Genomic DNA, 16,745 nt, shown 5'->3' on the forward strand with positions numbered 1-16,745 from the left:
CGGCAGCAGCAGCATCAGCAGCAGCGGCGGCGGCGGGGCCCGTCCGAGCGCTGAGGGCGGCGGCCGGGCCATGGGGGCGGCGGCGGCGGGGGGCTGCGGGTGCCCTGCCCTGCCCGCCCGCCGCGCCGCCCGCCTGAGCCGCGGGGCTTCCTGAGGGAGCGGCGGCGGCGGACCCCAGGTGAGCCCTCCCCCGGGGCGAGGGGAGCCCGCCGGGATGCCGCGGGATCGGGGCGGGGAGACCCGTCGGTCCCGCGCGCCTGCCCGTCCGCGGGAGTTCGGCGGCTGCCCCGGGATGCTCCGGCGGGAGCGAGGTGACTGCGAGGGGCGGGCACCGGCCGCCCCCTCCCCGCCACCTCCTCGCCACCCCAGTCCCGGCCGCTCCGCGTCTCCCGCGGCGTGTCGGGAGGGATGCCCAGCTCCCCGGGCGTGGGGTGCCCCGAATCCATCGCTAGCGTGGAGGAGCTGGAGCAGGGCTCTGCCTCGTCCTCCGGTGGGAGCCCGGACCGCAGGGTCGGCGAGAGAGACGTGTGTGTGGCCTTCTGCTGGTGCCAGCGTGGTGATGGGGTGCCCCCTTCCTGGCCGTCCCGCCGCCCCATCTCTCTGTCGCAGCCCCGGTAGCCCCGGGACGGTGTTATGTGCGGGAGCTTCGCGACATGGTGCGCGGGAGGAGGAATCTGTGCGAGGGGCTCGTGTGCCCGGATCCGATCAGTGCAACTGAGCACCGTGCGTGCCTGGGGTGGCTCTCCCCATCCCGGGGCCCCTGGGCAGGACAAGGCTGAGCACAGAAAGTGGGGCTCAGGGCAGAGAGCTCTGCCACTTCCCCCCCAGGTCACCTTGGCATGCTCCCGGGTGGCAACGTTCTTGGTATTAGTCTGGTATCATGGCAGTTGCCATCATGAATTGTGTCTGATTGAGCTGAAAGAATGGAGACAAATGTTCTTAGCTCCTGGCTTGAGGCTTGTTTGGGTTTTTTTCCTCATTTCCCTATTCTACAGCAATTTGGATGGGACAAGTTTTCCTTCTTGTCCGCAGCAGGACTGGTAGAGAGATGGCTTGCTATTGGGGAATTTGAAAACATTCTCACCTTTCTCTTCCATCGTGACAACCTGTGTGCCACCTTCTATCTTCAGGTGCCTCAGTTTCCCCATGTTTTACAAGGGAAGGGTGGAGGAGAGAAAACCTGGTTTGCACCAGGGCAGGTTGGGATGTGTGCTCCTGTGTGTGAGAAGTTCGCCTGGCACAAGACTGCCTTGAGGGCAAGAATGGTTTGGGGTCAAGCCCAAGGGAGGCTGAGCCTGTGGCCTGTGTCTGCGTGGAGGGAGGTGCTGAGAGCAGGGGAGGGCTGGCACTGCCTCTGTTCCAGGCCAAGACCTGGGCAGGGTACTCCCCTCTGTTTAGCAGCTCTCCATAGTCATCCATGCCCCTGAGCAAGCTGCTGGCATCCATGTTGTCCTGCAGTGAGGAGTTCACACCGCACCTGAGCAGCAGACAAAACAACATCCTTTTTCTTTTTTGTTTTTTTTTTTTTCACTCTGACGTCCCCTCTGGTCATTGCCTGCCCAGACAGTGCCCTGTCCCTGTGTCTTTGAGCACTGGCATGTGGCTGAGCCTGCAGCCTCCTGCTCTCTGGCTGCTGGCTGAGGACCTCCTATCGTGCTCACCCCCCCTTTCCCGTGATGCTGAAATTTCCCTTGCATTTGCTGCCATGCTGGCTGCCTCCTTCCACTGTGGCCATTGCCAGGCAGCCACCAGGGCAGTGCCAAACAGCTGCTGGCCAGAGTGGCAGTGGCAGGTATGTGGGGGGTTCGGGAGTGGGCTCCAGGTGCTCTGGGGCTGTGTCCATCAAGGAGTGCCTGGTACTTGGTGCTGAGAGCAGCTGATCTCCTCAGGCTCTGCCATGCTGCTGCTGAAGCCTGTGGGGGAAATCAGCCCCCTGGGACACCGGAGTGGCTGCTCTCCTCATTTGGCAGTTCAATGTGCCAACTGCCCGCTTGATTGGCATGGCAACAGCCACCACTGTGCTGCAGCACTGCTTTGAAGCCCCGACCTCAGCATTGTTGTAGGCAATTGCTGCAGGACCCCCGGGGTGCAGCTGGTTGGGTGCTCCAGCATGGGTAGCACCGAGCCACCAGCACCCCACAGCTGGAGCACATCTGCCTCTTCTCTCTTCCAGCACTGCTGCACCAGGGGCTGTCCCTGCAGCAGCCCCAGCTGTTGTGGCTCATCCTGGTGTCCCCTGCCCTGTCCCAAGGGCCAGTGCTGCTGGCTCCCAGCAGCTCACTCGGCTGCCCGTGAGCCTTTCCCACCTCAGGGGAATTGAGATCACTTGTTTAGGATGGGCCCGTGGAGCAGATGGAAAAGCACATCCTGTTTGTGCAGTGCCAGGTGTGGGGAGCACAGTGGGGATGCAAATAAAATGGGCTCAGGCTTGGTCCCTCTCTGTAAGCCAAGGAGTGGGGTGCTGGAGATAAGGCTGAGGAATGAAAGAGGTGCCGTGACACGTGTTAGGGTGGACAGGGACCTGTTGGCCTCAAGCTTCCTGGGGCAGGAGGGCAGCCACATGCCTGCAGTGAACAACCGTGAGCTTGTAGCGAGCTCTGGAGCTCATTTCTGTCTCACAGTAAGCCAGTCTCAGCTTTGAACTGAAACAGCAAAGCATAAAGCCCCATCTAGCACAGGAGAGGGCCCCAAGCGGGAAGCAGTCAGGTGAGACGATGCTGTCTGCACCAGCTGCCTTCGTGTTTTGCTTCCCTACCTGAGCTCTTGGGAGCTGACCTGCATGCTGGGGGTAAATAGGCCTCTGAGATTTGCCTGTGGACCTGCAGAGCTGGAATTTTACCTCCGGTTGCAGCCCTGTGATACCAGAGAGATGCTTTTGCAGTTTGTTTGGTGGCTGCACCCTGACACTGACGGACAAAGCCAGAAGTCCTCAGCTCTGCCTTAGCACTGGTCCTTCCTCTCTCCCGCTGAAATCAGCAAGTTTCTCTCCTGATTCATACCCATGAGTTCAGTGTCATTTGCCAGGGCAGCTCCAGCCCTGAGGCACTGTGGTTTTATAGTGAAAAAGTGTATATCTAATGAACAAGGCTCAGATCATCTGAGGGTCTTCCACCGAATGGGCCCCCCACCATTGCAGCAAAACTGCTCCCATCTCTCCCATTGGGGCAGAAATCAGTCCAAATCTCCCAGGGCTGAGGTGCTTTTTGATGCCACCTGCCTCTCCCAGGGCACAACCATTGCATTGCTGGGTGATGTCTCAGAGCCTGCAATGGGAGGAGGGAGATGAGTTGATGCAATGGGGCTTTTTGCTCCCTGGCAGAGGAGGGTTTGTTTGGATGTGCCATCCACAGCACCGGTGCTGTTGCGTTGCTCCAGCTTGGGAATTAGGGGACGGAGACGTGGATCCACATCAACCAGGGAGAAACACTTGGGAACATGGAAGGAAATACGGTACCTTCAAGTCATGCAGCTCATCAGAGTGGTGGCCTTGGGCACTGGGGGCTGGAAGATGCCTCTGGGTTGTTGAGGCACACATTTTTTCTGCTTGATCCAGCTTACCTAAACCAGTCTTTCTTCTTCTGTGGCTCATGCTGGAAGTCTGTTCAGATCATTGCTTCTTGGAGGGCTGGAAATCTCAGATCTGGATGAATATTATCTCTGGGTAGTTGGTGTGGCAGAACTGTCCTTTGGGTTCAGCAGTGCCTTGCCTTCTGTCGTTCTCCCTCAAATGCTCGTAGGGGATTGCTGTCCTCCATAGGAGGGATGGCAGCTTCACAGCCTTCCCCTGTGAGACTGGGTGAGCTCTACTCATCCCCCGCTCTGGCCTGCTCTGGTGGGAGTTGTCCTTTCCTGAAAAAGGAGGGGAGGCCCTACATGCACCAGAGCAGAGACTGCTGCAGCCAGGACAGAGACATGATGGGCAGGAGCCGTCTTTGAGGGCTTGGCAGCCAAAAAGCTCTTTCAAGCCACTCAAAGTGATGATCAAAACACCGTGGCTGGGTGCAGGATGGTAGAAGAGCCTTAAATCTGGCACAGCCACAGCCGGACTCAGGGAACACAGTGCCCAGTTTTAATTTGTGCATGGCACAGTGAATGCTCACATGCATCCACAGATGGGCCTTTTCTTCCCCAAGGGTGCACAGATCCTCCATTGTGTAAAAATCAGTGTGTTTCTGCCTTGACGTACCTTGTGGTTCCTGCTGGGATTAGAGAGACCCATGACTCCTTTCTCAGGTCATGGACATGTTTGGTGGTGGAGTTGCATCCCCCTTAGAAGGCAGGTCCCTGCATAGCCCCATCCTGTTGTAACACAGAGACACCACCCCCAGTCCATCCCTGCCCCAATCCATCCCTGCCTGCACAGCCTGAGCACGCACACTGACGCCTGGTGACGTTGGGAACACTTCTGAGCTCCCTCGCCATTCTCTCTCTCTCTCTCTTTTAAATTAATCAGGAGCTGGGCTCAGCAGCCAGTCAATAGCAAGACTTATCTCTTAAATAGCATTATTGATTGCCCAGGAAGCCTGGGTTTGTATCAATAGATACGTACACACTCTGACAAGCCCCGTGCCCAGTCTCGGTGGTGAAAGGCGTGGAGGAACGTGCGGGGATGGCTTGTTGCAGGTGGGAACGGGTGTGTGTCCACGTGAGGGAGGTGCAGCTCTCCACTGGAGAGCAAGGTGAGACACCCTGGGGGTCTTTGGTTATGGACCCTTTGCATTTGACCAGCATTATTGTGCTGCCCTTACCTCTCCTGGGTGCTTGTTCCTTTCTTCCTAATGTGTGACACTGGGATACAGGACCTCTGCCAGGTTCCATTGCCTCTCTGCTTGCAGGGAGGCTGCTGTACCCTTTGTCTGGAGAAGATATGCAGATGTCTGCCCACAGATTGTGTGGTCTCCTCAAAGGTCACTGACCCTGCAGGGATTCTTCACGTGGGATACTTGGGATAGATGGGCAAAACTAAATCTGCTGTAGCATTGCCCAGAGGGACTGGTTGGAGAGGAAGATGGATGAGACAGGCTGGACCCATCCTGCCAGGGAGGGCTTTTGCTTGTGTGCATACCCCAGGCTGGTGGTGCAGGCTGTGAGCCCACCCATGTGGGAAGTGTGGTGGGACCTGGCTGAGCTCTGAGCAGCTGGAGCCATGGGAATGTGACAGGGCAGACGGCTCTGTGCCGTGCCTGTTCGGGGAAAGGCAAAGTGTGCTGCCACTCTCGAGCTGTCTCCCGCCAGGTAACAGCTGTTGGGGGGAGGAGGTTTTCCCATGGGCTCTGGGGGCTTCACTGGCTTCATCTCCTTGGGGCTCAGGGTGGCTCTTGGAGGTGGTAGAGTGCTTGTAGCAGCCAAGTGGTGGCTTGCTGCTCAAGGTCCTGGTTGCCAAGGTGCCTGCACTGCACGTGCCTTCACATCACAGACAGCACAGCATGGAACCACTCCCTGATGGGGGGGAGAGGGTGTTAGTAGCACCTTAGGAGAGGGGACTGGAGCTGAGTGTGCACCAAGCTGTTGTCCTTCCAGCTTTGGGCAGCACCGCTACTCTCCCTGAAGCAGCACTGTGTGCTGGGAGCCTGGCTGCTCTGTCCTCCAGGGTCGTGGAGCACAGCCAAGGTGCAGTGATGCTCGTGAGAGGAATTGCAAAACCTCTTGCCAGGTTTGCTGTAGCAAAGTTTGGGCTATGGCTGTTTTGCATTGGTGCTGCAGAGCCCTGTTTTCCAGCCTTGCCCAGGGTTGGGAGCCCTGTGGCTGCCACAGCAGCAAGCCTCGCTCCCCTCACCACGTGTGCTAACTCACACTCGCTCCGTGCAGCATCACAGAGCATGGCTCCACATCCCATACCTTGCACCCAGCCTCACTTTGGACTCTGTTGCCTGATGCTTTGCTCTCTCCTGGGATTAGCTAAGGCTGAGGAAAGCATCAGCTGCGTTGGCACAGGCAGCTGAAGCAGCACAGATGATCCGTATGGTCAGGTGGCCAAAGCCCGGTGGACAGGGGCTTGTAAGACCTCTGTGTGTGTCACTGTTTGGCTAATCAATGGGCATGGGAAGCTCATGCCTGTGTGTATGTGCATATAAATGCGAGTGTGTGTGTATATATATATATGTAGCACTGTAAGATCTTGCTCCTGCTTGGACCCTATCAGCATTTTTCTAGACAATGCCTGCCCGCAGCGAGCGCCGGTTGCTTGATCTTCGCCAGCCAATCTATGCAGGGATCTCGGGGAAGAACAGTTGGGGTTTTATGAAGCTGGCATAATTTACAGCTAAAATAGCACACGAGATGTATGTCCAATCCAATCTCCTTTGTAATCTTGTTTTCATTTAAGCCTCCGGGGTGGTGATGGGGGGGAGTAAGGAAAGAAAACTGCGAAGGCAGTTTATTGCCCGTGCCAGGGAGATCTGCATGATGCTCTGCACCAAATGACCTCAATTTGCAGAGGTTACAGCTGGCTGTGGTGGTCCCTGCCTTGGAGGGGTGTCTCTTGCCTGTGCTGGGGGCTCTGAATGCAAATCCTCTTGCAGATGGCTGCGGGTGTGCTCAGGACCATCCACACTGTGAAGCCGTCCCAGTGCCTGCTCCCATGACCAGGCAGAAGGAGTGATGCGATGCATCCATGACCATCATGTCTGTGTCTCCCTGGCCAGCTCCCCGGGAAAAGGAATGAAATTATCTCGCTGCCGCTGCCTTTGCGGGTTGCATTTCTCTTTAGTTTTCAAACCACATATTGTCCCAGATCTCCTGCCAATAGCAGGGAGCAAACTGATAATGCAGCTGCTATTAATAAAGCAGCGTTGTTACATATTCATATCAATCAGGCTTCTAATTCCACAATATTTTTTGAGAAGAAAAGGCAGCGCTTCACCAGGGCAATGGAGGAAGCTGTCAGGTGGGATAGTGTTGGCGATGCGTTTCACCAGCGTTGGCAGAACCCGCTCCCCTCGTGTTTCTTCCCTTGGGGATTCCCGTGCTGAGCTGACCCTGGGGGCCTCATCCACCTCCCCTTCAGCCTTCGCGCTCCCTGAGAGCACGTAGCTAAAAGGTGAGATCCCACAGGCAGTTCCAGAATCCCTGGAACGCTGTCACTGTGGGGAAACACGAGCGGCGCGAGACGAGGAAGCGCTGAATTCCAGCGGCTGGGTTGGCAGGAACAGCTCCGTGCTCTTCTCCATTTTATATAGAAATTTTCACATATTATGTAAATTGCAAAGCAAAGTATGGAAAATCTGGGTATAAATCTGGGATGTATATATGTTTGTACAGCCATTAGAGAGGAAAGTATACCACAGAATCCTGGCCGATGGATAAATATACTTATGCTGCCACTCCTGCAATAAAATATGCTTTTTGTCCGTGCTACAGTATAAAAAAATAAAAAGTAGTGTCTCCAAAACTGTAGCAGTACTTTATGGTAAGCCATAAATTGGAAGAGATACCTAATTATTCATAGAGTATTATGGAGGTGTCAGTAACTGATTTCACCATTAAGGCCCCAGCGGTACTTGTCCATAAAGCAAAATCCTCTCTCTCACTTCTCAGTGATTGAATTCAATGTCCAGATTTGGCCAAACAAATCTTGTGAGGCTGAGCACGTTTTCCATGAATGTTGTTCTGGAAGCTCGCCCTTCCCCTCTGGCCAGGAACGTTCTGAAGCGCAGCTGTAGGATCTCCAAGTCCTAAACCAAGTCTCATGGTCCCCAAGCCTTTCCTGGCTCCTTCATCCCTGGTGCACGTTGGAGCTGCTCCCATCTCATCTCCACTTCCTCTGGCTCCCAGCATATGCCAGGAAGGGGAGCATGGTTGTTCCCTCAGGTTCCACGCTGGCAGCCCTGGGGAGTGGGCTGGCGTTGAGCCCTCCCGGCAGTGGCTGTCGGTCGCTGCAGCAAACAGTTTCCAAGCAACTCAGGCTGCTGGTCTAAAAGGACTCTTGATAGAGGCATGTAATATTAAGGGAGTTGTGGAGAGGAGCAGTGCCAAAAGAGATGCGGGAAGGGCAGCTGCTGTGGTGTAGCCAATATCCTTCTGCCGTCCGTCGTACCACGAGTGCTGTGACAAACCAGCTGAAATGCCTGTAGAGGCCTGGCAGGACTGCAGGCAGCTCTGCTTCCCAGCCTGACCCAATGGGTGCTCTGCTCATCTGGGAACAGGTGGGAGAAGGGCACTGGGTGGATCAGGTGGGTCTGCCTCCCTGTGTGGATAGCCAGCCTCGGTCCCTGCCATGCATTTCCTCTCTGGAGGCTTAACTGTCTCTTTCAGGTCATATTTCCTTGCTCTGCCTCTCTATTTCCAATGTTTCAGTGCTCCCTTGCATCTTGTCACTGTCAGCAGACACCTTTGAGCACCCATCCTCTTCTCTTCATCTTTCTTGTTGCTTGCTCCTGTTGGGCTGTAATGGGGGGACTTGCCCACCTGAAGACCACTATGGTCAGTACTGGAAATGCCAGGCAGCTCTGCATTCAGGTGGAGAGAGCAGTGGGAAGGCAGCGCCCACACACAGATCTCCAGAGAACCTGGAAAAGTTTGGGTACAGCCCAGGGCCATCTTACTGCTTGGATGCCTGAGCTGTTTTTCCTGAGAGTAGCAAAAATACAGGCTGCAGGTTGTTGGCCTGGGGAGACGGGTGGTGTGTGGGCAGCTGGGGGGTTGGGGTGCCTGCAGAAAGCCCCTGTGGCATTGCTGTATGGTCACAGGAGGAGGCATCCGAGATCTCTGCCTTCATCCCCGTCAGCAAAACATGGAGCGTGTGCTGGGACAGTTCCTGCGGCCAGCTGATGTCAGTGGGAGAGGCCAGCAGCATCAGCAGGGCTCCTGCCCACAGCAGAGCACGGGATGCTTGATTTTGGGAAAGAGTAAGAGACTTAGAGCTAATTGAGAGGAGTCAGGAGCCGTACTGGCAGCAGGTGGGATTGCTGGTATCTCAGGGGAACTGTCAAGTGCCTGTGCTGTTTGCTGTGGTTACACTAGCAGGAGGCATCTGGCTTTTCTTACCTCGTCTGTGAATTTAACTCTCTGTCTTTCCTGAGGTGATGTGAGCTCAGGATGGGAGGGGAGATAAGGACAAATTGGGTTTTTGCTGATCAAAAGCAAATCCAACACACACATCATTGCGAGCAATTTCTGGCATTGCAGGAGTGCAGAGGCACCACGGACAGATTTCTGCGGTGGAGAAGATCTGCCCGGGGGCAAGACAGGGTTGGGAGAGGGCTGGGCAGCCAGGCAAGGGCTTGCAGGGGCAAGATCCATCTCTCCCTGGGTGTGGGAAGAAACTCCTGCAAATATCATTGGGGCACTCAAATCCAGAGATGGATTTTGAGATGCAACTGCTGTCATGGGCAGGCATTTCACCCTGGAAATGGAAAACACTCAGGTGACTTGGCATCTCTTCTGAGTGGTGGTTTGGGTTGGGCTCTTACCTGCTGCCTGAGCCCTCAGTGTGTCCACCTTCACCAGGGCAGCAGCTGGAGGAGCCCCATGCCTCCCGGGCCAGCGATGCCACCAGACTACATGTGGCACTGTCTGAGTGTGCCAGAGCTGCAGCAGGCTGTTTGCAAACAGGCTGTGCTGAGAAGGTGCCCAAAGTGGGGCTGTGGCAAGAGGAGGGAGAGCAGAGTCTTCCCACAGGACTGGGAGCACGAAGGGCTGCCTCGGAGCACAGAATCCCACTTGCCAGGACAGCCAGGACATCAGGAGCAGGTGAGCTGTTCATCTGCTGCAGTCCAGCATCTCCTCTGGTGCTGCAGGGGGGACTTTGCAAAGTCTGGGTCCTCACCTGCCCTGGAGGAGATGCTTCACCCCCTCTGACCAGACAGTGCTGGCAGTGGAGGGTGTCACCGGTCCTGCCCATGGAGATGCTCTCCCTGGGGACTTGTTCCTGCCGCTGGCTGCGGGAGGGGATGCTGGGACCAGCACAGCAGTGCCTGTGCTATCGTAAATCTGCCTGGCATCAATGCAAAGAGCGTTCCCGCTGACTTATGGCTTCTGTGCTCTGTGAGGATAGGAAATAGCGTGGCTGGCTCTGCTGGCATTTACTGCGTCATGAGCTGTCCTTCCTCCCTGCGCCACGTCAGTGAGGCAACCCTGAGTGACTGCTGCCAGGCAGGTGAGCGTGCTAAGGGCTGGGAGGGTGTGCTGGCAGCTCAGACCCATGGGAGGGTCTGGTGGCTCCAGCATCGTTGTGAGAGCCAGAAGTATCAGATCAGCTGTTGCTGTTAGACCCACCTTGCCCTGGGGAAAATGTGGTGGCCTGGTGTGCAATGGTGCCACCCCTGCTGTGCATCCTGATGGCCCTTGTCTCTTGTGTGTGTTACCCTCCATCCTTACAAATCAGCACCTAGTCCTTCCAAAGCTGAAATGCCTCTCAGGGTCCTCTGCCACCACAAAGGATGGCACTGTGTTCTCAGCAGTGGGGTAGCCATTCTCACCCCTGTGGCTGTGGCACCAGCTCTGCACCCCACTCGAGGGCTTGGGGCTGCAAAACCGACCCACCATGGCAGTGGAGGAAGCAGAAGGAAGCCCGGAGCAGCTGAGCACAGCCAGGGCTGTGCAGCAGTGGGTGGCACACTGAGCCCTGCTCCTCTTGAGCCAGTAACATCAGGCCTTGGGAACACCATTGCTTCTGTGCCAGGGAACTTGTGCCGAGGCAGGACAGTCCCTACCTGTTGAAATGAGACTCATGGACTCCCCTTGAGCCCTCCCCAACCAACCTCGTGGCTGCTGCTGTCCCAACCCATCCTGAGTATCCCACAGAGGTTTTTTCCCCAAAGCCATGCTCCTGTTGCCTCTCTCCACACCTCGGCTCTATGCGAAGCCAACTCTGGAAGTCCAGCCCATCCCACCACAGTAGCAAGTGCCAGCCTGGGAGCGCTCCTGGGGGACTGGGGAGCAGTGGGATACCCTGCTCTGTTCTTGGCAACACCTCAGCCTCTTCTCTGTCTGCACACTGGGTCTCGCTGGCCAAGTGCCTCCTGCTTCTGTGCCTCTGTTTCCTCTTGCAAGGGGAGTGATAGTAACATCTCTGAAGTGCTTTGGGAGGAAAGGGAAATACCTCATGCCATCTCCATCCCTGGTGTGATGGTCAGTGGGCTGTGGTGGCCTCCTAAAGCCCCTGTGCCCAGGGAGGCCCCTCTCTGCCTCTCGGCACTTTAAATAGATGTGATGCAGCTCTGGGCTAAATGAATTTTCTCCACGGCTCTTTTCTTTCCTGCTCAGAATTCAGGGAGCATCATTTTGGTAACCAAGGTATTTGCATAATCTGTGTTTTGTGGTAATTGCTCCCTTTCAGAAGAGGTGCTTATCATCCCATTGGTTTTGGAGGAGCTTGTGCTATCTTTGAGGCCGGGTGAGGAGGAGGTCCCCAGAGGGGGATGACTGGCCTGCTGCCCTGTATCCTGGGGGATGCCTCCCCCAGGGTGAGGAGGCTCAGAAGAGCCTTTTGCCCACGGGCTTCTGCACTGTCAGTGATGTCCTGCTGCAGGTCCCTTCCTCCCCCCGTGCCTCAGTTTCCCCTTAGTCCCAAAGTCTCTGAGCTGGGGCAGAGGATGCCTCCCTGCAGTGGGACACAGGGTCTCTGTCTCTGCAAGAGCCGCTTTCCCAGGGCTGCTCCCTCTCTCCCTGATGCCACGACATGGAAAAGCAGCCACTGGGAATTGCTTTGCAGTGCTTCAGCAGCTCCACCAGCGCAGTGGAGCGGGGTGGGAGGCGTGGGGCTGTCATCCAGCTGCAGGAGATGCTGCTCCCCGGAGGAGAGCCTGGCGTTCTGCCCTGTGCCCAGCCCCCGGGGAAGTGGGGGGTCCTGGGGGGCGAGTGGTAGCCAGTGCCTGGCATGCCAGCAAGCCACCCTCGCCCTCCCAGCAGTGTGACTCACTCCCTGAGTGGCAGCTCCCACTCGGCAGCGTTTCCAAGAGACGGAGGAGATGTCTCTGATGGCAGTGGCTTGGATGGGGAGCCCAGGACCCTGTCCTCGGGGCCTGGGTGGGCTGTGTGCTCCCTCCCTGCCAAGGAGAGCCGGGAAGCAGCTGTCTGGGGCAGGACCCCTACACCTGGGGGGCAAACTGGCCAGCCTTCCTTGGAACAAAAAGCAGCAAAGCCTGGTCTTTCCCAGAGTTGGCAAAGGTTGGAAAGGCCGTGATGAGGACAGCTGGGTGCCGGCTGGGATGTGGCAGTGAGCAAGGGAAATGCCCAGCTCTGAGGGCTCAGCCATCCACAGTCCTGGAGAAGGAGAGGCAGGCAGCCAGCTCTCTGCAGGCTTGCAAGATGGATCTCAGTTTTGCTGCCCTTCAGCTTATTTTGGTATTGAATTACTTCTGTGTCTTGGTCTTGCAAAGCCCATGTGTGCTGTCCACAGGTCCTGGGTGCCTGTGGATCTGGGACAGGCAGTGATACAGGAACCAGCCTGGCTGGAGCAAAGGTTAAACCATCCCTGTGCTCTCTGGCTGCAAGAGGAAAAACAGCGTGTCCTGTTCCTGTGCTGGGGCAGTGTTGGTGCTGCCTGACCTGACTGCTAAGCAGGGGTTGAGGTTTCTTGCAGCACTGATCTCAGTGCTCGCCGTCCCTTCTCTGGGTGGGAGCAGGACACTGTGTCTGTTCCTGGTCCCCTGCTCCCAGTGTGGCTTTGCCATGCAAACTTGGCTCCTCTTTCTTGCCTGCTCCATCCTCCATGCCTTGCTTCTGTGCTGCTATCAGCCAGAGAGCACAGGCTGCTCCTGCCCCAGCACAGACCGTTTCTCCAGCTCTGTCAAGTCTCAATTTATCTGTATAAAATTTCATGCCATTTATCGTCTTAAAAAGCTGGCAGGTAATTCTGTAATCACCATCCCTGCCATGGTGCTGGCCTCTCCTCTCTCCCTGCTAGTTGGATATCCTCTTCAGGATTTAATCCCCTGGGAGTTTACACTGTCTTTGCAATCCTCAAGGAATAGCCTCTCTGGGAAGCCCTTAATTCCTTCCCATTAGCAGAATGCCCGATTAACAACCCCATATGGCTCCTTTCCTGGTCCTTTCCCCATGGAAGTGGTCTGTCAGGTCCTGGCTGCATGGGGCTTGTGGGTTTGTGGTCCATGTCCTCTCCCCAGGCAGTCCAGCCTGGAGCACTGGAATGCTTCAGCAGTATTTGCCCCACACCCTGCAGATCCCCCTCTTTGAATCCCTCCAGAGGGAGGTAGGGTTTCAAAATGCTTTTCACCCAACACTTCTCCTCAGAGACCCTATGGACCCCACAGACCGTGGGGAGGTTTCTCTCTGTGGCCCCCTGGAAGGCAGCTTGTTACCATCTGAGGAGCAGTGTGGGTGGTGGGATGCAGGAGGCTGCACCAGAGCATCTCCCAGGCTGTGGGTTCCTGGTGGCAGGGAGAGGATCTGTTCTTCTAGGACAGAGGACACTTTGAAGCACTTCAGCGCTTGGTTGGTTTTTTGTGCTTTGCCTTTTTTTTTCTTTTTTCTCCTCCCTTTAATGGGAATTATATTCCATGCATGGAGCAGCTGGTAATTCTTCCTCTGGCTGCTGCCACGTCACCTTTGAGCAACTCTCGTGAGACTCCTCTTTTCTCTGGCTGTGCAGAGAACTCGAGCAGAAGAGCCTTGGGTCTGCTCCTGCTGTAACCCTACTGATTAGAGAGACATTTCTGAGAAGGCATTCGATACCTGGTCCTGCCTGGGGTGGAGAGGAAAGACCTTGGGAGCTGCATCCCCCCCCCCGTTAGCTGTGGGTGTGCACATGGTGGTCTGTACGATCACAGCCAGCACAGCACAGCGTGTGCCTCACTCATGTAACAGCAGTAGAATACTGATTTAATTTATTTTTATTTATTTAAAAAGGTGCTTTCCTCAGTCATAATCCTCTAGTCTCAGAGGGGACCCAGGCCTGAGCTGGGGAAGGGAAGAGAGTGTTCCCCAGAGACCAGGGACCATCCCAGAGCTGTAGGTTCATCCAGGAAGGAGGAAAGGTTGTAGGAGAGAAGCTGGATGCTCCAATCTCAGCTCCCATCCCTTGGCTCTGTAAAAGGAAGATGCTGGGTTTGCTTTGTCTCAGCTCCTCGGAAGAGATCTGTTTATGGCAGTGCCTTCCCTTGCTACCTGTTCACGCAGGATAAGATCCAAGTTAGATTGTCTCTGCTGACGCTGGTACTAATGACTTGCCTGTGTTTACCTGCCCCTGGCAGTATTCTTGCAAATGAGGTGTCAGCAGGGATGCTGGCTGTTCCAGCCGCTGCATGTGGGTTTTACAGGACCAATAAAGCAAGGCTGGGGCGTGTGGCCAGGGGGAATCATGCTGGCATCCATCCAGAGAGTCAGTGGCCAGGGGGAATCATGCTGGCATCCATCCAGAGAGCCAGTGGCACGTGGGGAAGCTTGAGATGACAGTGTCTCATCACTCTCTTCTTTACCTGGCTCTTGTTCAGCAGAGGGTCCTTGTGAAAATGGCTTGAAGTTCAGGTGTGCTAACCACAGCTCCTGCAGTCTCCTCTGCTGATGAGGTAGCAGTTTCTTACCCGAGCTCCATCAGAGGCTGCTTTCCCAGGAATGGCCCTGCTTGGCATGGAAAGCAAAGGCCGGGTATAACACCTGTGGGTGTCACAACCCTTGTGTGATTTGGCTGCAGAGCCTTGCCCCTGCCTGTGAAGGAGCAGATAAGTCTCTGATCTCCCAGTCTTGCATAGTGTAAGCAATGCCTCCAGCCACAGCTCCCACGGGACTGGGAAGCACATAGTCACCAACACCGTGCCTCTGCCTTGGTGGCCCCAGGCACTATTTGGAAACTTCCCCAAACCCTGAGCCTCGTGTTGCCTGTAGCCCCCAAAATACCTTGACCACTCTGCAGCAGCAGCAGGACTGATGGGGCTCTAAGAAAGTGAACAGGAGCTTGGGAGCATCTCATCTCTGTCCTGCAAATTTGTGGTACCACCTGTCATTACCAAACAGTGCAGGGTAATCCATCCCCAGGGTGTGAACTGCCTCAGAGCCATTCTGCCAGGAGATCTGCTCCTCCTTCCTCTGCCACGGGCGCTGGTGCCAGGATTTGCAGAGGCTCTTGGTCAGAGGGTTTTGTCTCTCCTCCTTTTTAATTGCAACAAAGATAATTGGTTTTGTGGTTGAGCAGGAGAAGCCCATGAGCTTCCTTCCCAGCAGCCATGCAGCTCCCTGCCAACAAGCTGAATACTGAGAGGGTGCTGGAGCATCCCAGTGTGGGAGCTGAAAGCCCAACTTGTCTCTTCCCACTCCTCACCCCGGGAGCCCCAGCTTTCCCAAGTGGATGTCCATCCTAGCCCCAGGACAAAGCTTGTAGCTCCTGTCTTCCAGAGACAATGAGCTGCCAGCAGCCAGGAGGTGTTAAGGACCAACTGGATCACCTGCTGAGAGCGTTTGATTGTTGTTGTTATCACTTTGATTACCTTTTTTATAGGCTAGCAGAAGGATTTTAATCTGGACATTGAAGCAGGAAGTGGGGGAAGCTGTGCCTGCAGCTTGCCGAGGAGGCAGCAGGAGCTGGTGGCTCCTTGTCCACGTCTCTGGGAGGTGATTTTGATGCTGTTGGCCAAAACGAGAGTGTTGGTTAGAGGCGTTCCTGGCCTAGTGTTGCAGGACTGCAGCTGCCTCTTGTGTTATCCACAACCCAGCTGGTGCCCAAGCAGCTTAACCCCGGCCTCGCAGCTGCCCAGAGCCAGTCGCTGCCTCAAAGCATCAATGTGAGCAGGCGAAGGAAGGGGAGGCGAAATCCTGAGGCCAAGTTCAGCTCTCTCTCCCGCTTCTTGTGACCCAGGACAAAGTCATCTGATGTGTTCCCACCAGTGGCTACGAACTGTCATTCTCCAGAAGCGCCAAGGTGACAGCTGTGGAGACCACGGGCGGTGGTTTTGTGTGCAGATGAGGAGCAGTGTCGGTCGTGGCTCTGCGAGGCTCTCTGGGATGGAAATGTGGTGCTGTGAACAGGCAGGGTGGGTGAGGGAGCCACTGCTGCTGTGCCAGCTGTGCTGCCTCTCCCCTGAGGCTCCTCTGAGACTCCACCACTGCCTGGCAGAGGGTCCAACCTGCCCCAAAATGGGTTTGCTCCAGTCCCCCTTGGTGAAGGCAAAGTAGTGGTGCTGTGGGCAGATCTGTTTGCTTCATGCTGCAGCAGCTCACGGGCACAGATAGCACGTGGCAAGGGAGGGGATGACAGTGGGGAGTTGGGCCTGTGACAGGGACTCAGCCAGCCCCACCAGGACTGGCATGGGGAGGTGTCTTGCCCCATGCCAAGCTTTCCCTGCCACCACCAGCTCCCTTACTGGGGATGTGTTCCTGGAGAGCTGTTGCGGTGTGGATGTGAGTTGGCCCAGGCCTGTAACATGGTGTCTCCATCCCTCCCCCTGCCATACCCATAACCCAGGCCCCTCATGCCTGCCCCACTCCTGGTGCTCCAGTGGCAGCCGGGTGGTTGTTTCAGCCTGATCCCACCAGTCTATCAGAGGCCACGGGCAGCGGGCCATGGGTGTCCTGCTGCAGGACAAGATACACAAGGGGCCAGGTGACAAAAGCAGTGGCCGGCACCCCTTGACCAGGGGACTGCCTGGAGAGGTCCCAGAGTGGAGGCAGCATTCCCACACACGCGGGCTGTGGGTGCTGTGCCACAGCCCCGTGGTGGTGGTGTGGGTTGCAGGGGAGCTGTGCAGTAAACGTGTCGCAGCTAATGCTGTGTGACAGTTTGACACGTCCTCCTGGGACAGCTGGAGCTGACAGGCCATCTTAAGAGCTGTCACTCCCTGGCTTCCGCACCA

The 16,745-nt window shown here is 56.1% G+C and overlaps 1 protein-coding gene across 1 annotated transcript in view; it reads left to right on the forward strand.

Annotated features, from left to right (window-relative positions):
• The first annotated feature begins 111 nt into the window (after window positions 1-111).
• FRMPD3 (FERM and PDZ domain containing 3) overlaps window positions 112-16,745 on the forward strand; it is a 57,921-nt gene continuing 41,287 nt past the window's right edge. The window contains exon 1 of the mRNA XM_027690597.1: window positions 112-178. The gene's annotated coding sequence lies outside the window, so the exon portion shown is untranslated. The remainder of the gene's footprint in view (window positions 179-16,745) is intronic.

The sequence above is a fragment of the Neopelma chrysocephalum genome, unplaced genomic scaffold (assembly GCF_003984885.1).
Source record: "Neopelma chrysocephalum unplaced genomic scaffold, ASM398488v2 Primary Assembly neopelma1_81, whole genome shotgun sequence".
Taxonomy (NCBI): domain Eukaryota; kingdom Metazoa; phylum Chordata; class Aves; order Passeriformes; family Pipridae; genus Neopelma; species Neopelma chrysocephalum.